Consider the following 8713-nt stretch of genomic DNA (forward strand, 5'->3'; position numbering starts at 1 on the left):
TAAAATCAAGCGAACTATATACCTCTTTCATTTTTTCCTCTATTGAGTGGATTTCTTCAAAGTTTGACATGGAGGTTATTCTTTCAAACTCTTTGAGCAATCTATAAAAGGCTTTTCATCAAATCTATCCTAAACTTCTAGTTCAACCTTAGCTATAGCTATCTCAATTTTTAGTTCTAATTGTATTGAGACTTTACACTCCCATCAAGTTACTCAACTATAAAAGAAGCCTTAATATCTCTAAATATAACATTCAAGATCTCTCTCTTATATTATTTGACACCATCACTTGGTAATCAATGAAAGAACATTTTATTGGTTATAATTCAAGTTTAACTTATTCTCCTTGGGTGCATGAGCATATGCACCACTATCAAATACTCAAAGGTGCTAGATAGAAGGAAATTCAATTATTTAAAACTCAAAGGGGATTTTATCCATAAGTGTTGATAAAGGAGACCTATTAATTAACACGTGATGATGACTACCTTTGCACATCATTTTTAATCCAAACTAACCCCATTGAACATACTCTTCACTACCTTCATCAAATATAAATCTATGTAGTCTACAATTTTTTCTTATGTTATGCAATTCCACTCTCTTTACACAAACCATCAAATGGAATTGAACCATATTATCAATAATTCTTAACACCTTGATATTTATACTTATCTAATTTTCCACAAGAGCCTTAAGATTTTTTAATTAACTAAAGACCTTAGATTTGTGCTTGAGAAAATAGAGCCAAGTGGACCCCTAAGAGAAATCATCATTAAAAAATAATAATATAGTGATTTTTCTAATAAAGGCACATCTACAAGACTAAACACATTACTATGAACAAGATCCAAAATCTCAAAAGATTTTCTGCAAGCTCAAACTAAATTAAATACAATTTTATTTAAGACAAAATCAATTAACTCTTCTAAACAATTTCTTTTTATGGTCTTAAGACCCTTCTCACCAAGTTGATCCATATCTTCACATACCACAACATAATCTTCTTATAACTTGATTTTTAAGATAAAAACATGTTTGAAAACCCACCTCACATTTTCCCTTTCTACAAGTCTTATTGTGACTTGCATCATTGTTACAAGGCATGATATAGCTAATTCCTTTTTTTTACTAAATATCGACCCTATATATGTAGATACTAGAAATAACACTATTATGTTACATTGAACAATGTAGATGTGATAGCATTAAAGAGGAAATAATCAGCACATCCGTGAAACAAAAAAGAAAGGGCAATTACAATCACAGCCTATGGAATTCAAAGAGTCCATAATGGAAGTGCTTCGCGTCCATAATGGTAGTGGTTTCGTCCATAATTGCACAATTCGAAGATTCTTTCCATCTTTTGAGGGGTTAAAAGCCGATCTTTGTGAAAATGCAAGAAATACTATATATCTAGGGCAGGCAGTGTGGTAACCAAATTGGAGCAAAGTTCTGGGAAGCGTTATGCTATGAACACGGGATCGATCCGACGAGGTCATACAAGGGTGACTTCAATCTGCAACTAGAGAGAATCAATGTGTATTACAATGAGGCAAGTGGAGGCTGATATGTGCCTAGAGAAGTGCTCATGGATCTCGAACCTAGGCCAGACTGGAGCTAGAAATAACTAGGCCAAGGGTCACTACACTGAATGTCATCCACAAGGAGGCTGAGAATTGCGATCGTCTTCAAGGTGAATTATCCTTCTCTATTAAAGAATGCTTTTACATTTTTATTTCTGGAGCAGTTTTCCGTCGCATTGTCTTCAAGCAATTCCTCTTCCCTGTTTTATTTTTTTCAAGTATTTTGGGGTTTTTACGTTTTGGCCTCAATGTTTTTACTTTTAGGATTCTATTTGTTTTCAGATAAAATGAGTCACACTAAACCTACCAAAAAGTAGGTAGATCACCCTAGCATTACAATGGAGGCTGGACATATTTATTTAAGTTGGGCATTTATTCAGAACAATGGTTTATTCAAATGACTCAAAATATTAATTTTGTCTCTGCTAGCAAACTGTAGCTGCTCCATTACTCTCCTCACCAATCTTTGCCAAATCCAGTGGGAGGAAAAATTTGCATGTTGGATTCAAGTGATCAATAATTTGCATCTCTCATTTAGAGTCTAGCCAATCTTCCAGATTAGAAAATTTATGTAACTTCAAGTTTTACGGTTTTGGTGTCATTTCTATTCTTTTTGCTTTATCTCAATCATTCATTTCTATTATGTTATAGGTTTCTAAAAGCTTTGGTGAACTCTGAAATTTTAATCTGTCATCAAAGAAAAATAAGTCAAATTTTACCAAGATCATTGGTATTATTGAACATGAGGGTATTATTGAACATTCATGATAGTCAATTATTAAATCTTCTTTCTTTGTTCTCCTTCTTTCCCTTTTTTTAATGTTCGGGCGTTGGTTTGAAACGACCCCTTCTGAAGTGCCCTCGGGTTTTCTCTTTTGCCTTTTTGATGGGTATTACTCAATCTTCCAAATCATAGGGATTGTTCCAAAGCTTCCATGTTGTGCATATCTCGAGCTCATGGCATTTCTTTTCAATCATTCATGTTTCTTATCTATGCTTCCAATTTTTGAATACGTCTAGAAAAGGTTATAGAAATTAGTTTTACAATTTCCAATCAAATTTGCTTTGAAGTTTCTAAGGCCTTATCAACAAATTTATTTTGTGCATATCTTGTAACTATCGCATTTAAGGTGATGGTATCTCTCTAGGCATTATTTCAAACAATTCTTGTGCCTTGTCTATGGCTCCACGTTTTGCAACTAGAACATCTGATAAATTTTCTTTTCCACTAGGCTTTGATAGATGGCCATACCATGTTCCAAAGCTCAAATTTTAGATGCTATCAAAGGTTGTCAAGTCAAGCTTTACAGCTTCCAGTTGCATTAGCTTGAAAAAAATTTAAAACTTTTCAACAAATCCATCTCTCATGCATTCTGTCAAATATTTTTCAATCAATGCAGTCTATGAGAAACTTTTATGGAAAAGATTTTTATGGAAAAGATCTCCACCGAACTATTCATTCTGCATTTTCTTAAAATTGGGTTCAATCTCCGTAGCAATTTCTAGCTTTGTATGGTATATTGGTGAAAGTGAGTGATTCTTTTGATGTTAAAATTAATTGTTGATTCATTTAACAATTCTTAAAAGAAGTTATTTTAATTTTAGAATTTGAATTGATTTACATGCAATATTTTTATTTTAGAATTTGAACTGATTTACATACAAAAGGAGAATAGTTGAAATGATTTGTAGGTAAAAAACAAAAATAAAATAGAAATGTTATGTATACATCAATATTTTTTTTTAGAAAATTTCAATTTATATATAATTTTTATTTTAAATTTATGCTTAAACTAATTCTTTTTTTTTTTGCTACATATTCTTAAAATAACTCTTGATTTATTTAACAATTTAAAAATATTAAATTTATTTCAATTTTAGAATTTGAATTAAAAATTATTTTGGCAAATATTTTTATTAATAAAATATGTATTGAATATAGTAATTTTCTAGCTTTGCATGGTATATTGGGGAAAGTGGGTGATGTTTTTGATGTTAAAATTAATTGTTGGTTCATTTAACAATTATAAAAGAACAACTATTTTAATTTGAATTTGAACTTATTTGCATGCGGAAGGAGAATAGAATAGAAATGTTTCTTATATATATAGAAAGATTCTTTTTATATTTAGATTTTTGTTTAAATTTATTCTAAAATGATGATTTATTTTAAAATAAAAAGAATGGAGTTTTGTTTAATTGTAGAACTTGAAATGTTTTGCATGCAAAAAGTGAAAATAAAATAAAAATGTTGTATTTACACTATATAATTTTTTTTAGAAAATTTTAATTTATGTATAATTTTTTATTTTAAATTTATTCTTAAACAAACTATTGATTTATTTAACAATTTAAAAAGATTAAATTTATTTTAATTTTAGAATTTGAATTAAAACAAATATATTTATTAATTAATTATGTATTGAATATAGTAATTTTCTAGCTTTACATGGTATATTAGTGAAAGTGAGTGATGTTTTTTATGTTAAAATTAATTGTTGGTTCATTTAACATTATAAAAGAAGGGCTATTTTAATTTGAATTTGAACTGATTTGCATGCAAAAGGAGAATAGAATAGAAATGTTTCTTATATATATAGAAAATATAGAAAGATTATATTTATATTTAAATTTTTGTTTAAATTTATTCTAAAATGATGATTTATTTAAAAATAAAAAAATAGAGTTTTGTTTAATTGTAGAACTTGAAATTTTTTGCATGCAAAAAGTGAAAATAAAATAAAAATATTGTATTTACACTTTATTTATTTATTTAGAAAATTTCAATTTATATATAATTTTTTATTTTAAATTTATTCTTAAGCTAACTATTGATTTATTTTATAATTTAAAAATATTGAATTTATTTTAATTTTAGAATTTGAATTAAAAATTATTTTGGCAAATATATTTATTAATTACATATGTATTGAATATAGTAATTTTCTAGCTTTGCATGGTATATTGGTGAAAGTGAGTGATGTTTTTTATGTTAAAATTAATTGTTGGTTCATTTAATATTATAAAAGAACAGTTATTTTAATTTGAATTTGAACTGATTTGTATGCAAAAGGAGAATAGAATATAATTTTTTCTTATATATATAGAAAATATAGAAAGATTCTATTTAGATGTAGATTTTTGTTTAAATTTATTCTAAAATGATGATTTATTTAAAAATAAAAAGAATAGAGTTTTGTTTAATTGTAGAACTTGAAATGTTTTGCATGCAAAAAGTGAAAATAAAATAATAAATGTTGTATTTACACTTTATAAATTTTTTTAGAAAATTTTAATTTATATATAATTTTTTATTTTAAATTTATTCTTAAACTAACTCTTTATTTATTTAACAATTTAAAAATATTAAATTTATTTTAATTCCAAAATTTGAATTGAAAGTTATTTTTTCAAATATATTTATTAATAAAGTGTGTATTGATATAGGGTTTGTTATTTTTATTATTATTCAAAAAAATTTTACATATTAAATTATTTAAATTATTTCATAAAGGTTAAACAATCAATTAAGATTTTAAGTGTAATTATTACCCTATTTAAAATCAAATATGCATAAATAGAAACATTTCAATCTAAATATATATAAATTCAATCTAAATCTATATATTCAAATCATAAGCATGATTATATTATATAGATTCAATTTATATTTAAACTTAATTCTAATCATAATTAAACTCTAATCTTAATCTAACCCTTACCATAATCAAACCCTAATCATAATTGAACCCTAATTATAATTAACTATAACCTTAACCCTTAACTCAAATCCCTCAAATTGAATGCTAACCCTGACCTAACCCTAAAGTTAACTCTAACCATACAAATAGACCCAACCTACAACTTCAACCTTAATCTAACCCTAACCCTTACTGAATCCTAATCCTAATTTAATACTAACCCTTACCCTCACCATGCCTTATCCTAACCATAACCCTAATAAAACCTTAACTTCAACCTTAAAATCAAGCTTTATTATATAATCCTAACCCTCAAACCATATTTTATCCTTAAACCCTAACCCTGTTTGAATGCTAACCCTAAACCTAACCATAACCATGATGTAAACACTAACATTAATCCTAACATTAACCCTTAACCCTAATCCTAACCATGATGTAAACCATAACCCTAACTATAGTACTGACATTAACCATAACCTTTACCATAGTCCTAACCACAACTCTAAACCATTATCGTAATCATAACCCGAACCCTAACCCTAACCCTAACCTAACCTAATCATAACCCTAAACCCTATCCCTAAAAATAAGGAATGGATCTAGAACCCTTAGGATGCACCAATCATCTATTAAAATGTATTAATAATAGATGAGGGGTGTTAATATCCCTCAGGGTTGGATAGTTGTTTCCCTAAAATTAACCCTGAACCTAATCCTAACCATGATGTAAACCCTAATCTTAACCATGATGTAAATCCTAATCCTAAACCTAACCATAACAGTAATTATAACCCTAAACCTAACTATAAATCAAACCCTAACCCAAGCAATAACCCTAACCCTAATCATGATGCAAATCCTAACCCTAACCCTAACAATGATATAAACACTAACATTAATTCTTACACTAACCCTTAATGCTAATCCTAACCATGATGTATACCCTAACCCTATCCATAATCCTAACCATAACTGTAACCCTAAGCCTAACTATAAACCTATTTCTAACTCCAACACCAACCATAATGTAAACCATAACCCTAACCTTAATCCTAACCATAACTCTAGATCTTAATCCTAACCATAACCATAAACATTAACCCTAACACTAATCCATAGCCCTAACCCTGAAATCTAGTCCTAACCCTAACCATAACCATAACTCAAAACCTATCCCTAATCCTAAGAGTAAATCCTATCTGTAATCCTAATCCTAACCTTAAACCCTAATGTAAACCATAACTCTAACCCTAACCTTAATCTTAAGCCCTAACCCCAAACATAATCCTCACCCTAACCTTAAGCATGAAGTAAATCCTAACCCTAATCCTATAACTAACTATAATTGTAACCCTAACCCTAGCTATGATGTAAACCTTACCCCTATCCATAGTCCTAACTATGACCCTAACCATAATCCTAAACCTAACCTTAACCCCAACCATGATGTAAACAATAAACCTAACCATAACCCCAAACCATAACCCTAATCACAATCCTTACCCTAACCCTAATCATAACGCTAACCTAACCATATTCCTAAACCCTAACCCAAATTGAACTTTAATTCTAATCTATTCCTAACCTTAATCTAGCCCAAACCCTAATGCCAATTGAACTTTAATAGTAATTGAACCCTAACCTTAATGTAAGTGAACCATAACCCTAATTCTAACCCTAATTTTTTATGTAAACCCTAAATGTAATTGTAACCCTAACACTATACCCTAACTATAAACTTACCTTAACACTAAACCCTAACCCTAACCTTAATCTTAACTGTAATCATAAACCCTAACCCTAACCATAATCTTAAACCAAAATCAAACCCTAACCTTAATGCTAACCCTAACCATGATATACACCCTAACCATTATCATAACCATAAACTTAAACCCTAACCCTAATCATAACCCTAACCATGATGTAAACCTTAATCCTAACCATAATACTAACCTTAACTTTGATCCAAAATATAACCATAAACCAAATCCTAATCCTAAAAATACCCTAAGTTATAATTCTAGCCCTAACCCTAACTATAATTATGCTTACCCTAACCCTACCTTTGATCTAAACCCTAAACATAATTGTAACCTTGACACTAAACCCTAATCATAAATTTAACCCTAATATTAAACTGTAACCATAGCCCCAACCCTAACTATAATCTTAATCGAAAACATAACCCTAACGTTGATGCTAACCCTAACCATGATGTGAAGCCTAACCATTATCATAACCCTAACCCGAACCATGATGTAAACCTTATTCACGACCATAACACTAACCTTAACCCTAACGCTAACCATAATAATATTATAATATTATAATATAATTTATTTTAATAAAAAGATACTATATATTTATATATTGATTTATTAATGTTTTCCATGTTGCGCTTTGCAACTACCACTAGCATATATACCTTAAACTTTAATTTAATCTATATAAAATACGTCAAGAGATATTCTTCTCAAGGCGCCTATTTTTAATGAAATTACACCCTAGACTCAAATAGGCGCCTCGAGAAAGATATCTCTCGGCGTATTTTATATAGATTAAATTAAAATTTAGATATATATGCTAGTGCATAATACTAGATAAACAAATCAACTTTTACCCTGTTTAATCGAATAACATTGATTTGATAGAGATGTTTGATGAAATTCAATCTTCAATTTGGTTTGATTAAAAGAAGAATAGATTCTAACTTACAAAGCGCCCAAATTGGAAGGACATTTGTCAAACGACGCTCAAAAAATATTTGAATGGCCTCAGTAAATTAACCAAAATAACTATATTTTAAACATAAGTGGATAGCTTGGCCGAGTGGTCTAAGGCGCCAGATTAAGGCTCTGGTCCGAAAGGGCGTGGGTTCAAATCCCACAGCTGTCAACTTTGATCAAAAGTTTTGCTAAATTTATTTATGACCATTTTAAATATAGTGTTATTTTTCCTTGTCTGCGAAGGTGCAAATTCAATTAACAATTTCATCAGCTCGAGTTAACCATTTTTCCAGTTGAATTTTTATCATTATTCTTTTTCCAGCAGAAGTAATTCTTGGATCAACACAAGTTGAGTAAGAAAGCCAATTTACTATCAATCCATTTCACAGCACAATGTGCTTTCGTAACGTAGAAAATTACACGTAGAAAGTGTTATAACGTAAAAAAGAAAAATTTAACCACAAATATCTAGAGTACAGTTCTCAGTGAAATAAGGCAAACGGTAGAGGGAAGGTTCGAACCTCCGACCTTGTGGTTAACAGCCAAACGCTCTAACCAACTGAGATACTCCAGTTGACGTTTGATGGCGTATGCTGATGTTTTTTAGAAAGCTTTTTATTCATAATTTGTATTTTATTTTTAATGAAGGTGCATTAACGTTATTATCTATTCTTAATGAAGGTGTATTGTCATC

The 8713-nt window shown here is 29.2% G+C and overlaps 1 non-coding gene across 1 annotated transcript; it reads left to right on the forward strand.

Moving 5' to 3' along the window:
* The first annotated feature begins 8108 nt into the window (after positions 1-8108).
* On the forward strand, positions 8109-8188 carry TRNAL-AAG (transfer RNA leucine (anticodon AAG)). Its single transcript has one exon. It is a non-coding gene; the product is annotated as a tRNA-Leu (tRNA).
* Positions 8189-8713: the final 525 nt, after the last annotated feature.

Source organism: Cryptomeria japonica, chromosome 3, assembly GCF_030272615.1.
Source record: "Cryptomeria japonica chromosome 3, Sugi_1.0, whole genome shotgun sequence".
In the NCBI taxonomy this organism is placed as follows: domain Eukaryota; kingdom Viridiplantae; phylum Streptophyta; class Pinopsida; order Cupressales; family Cupressaceae; genus Cryptomeria; species Cryptomeria japonica.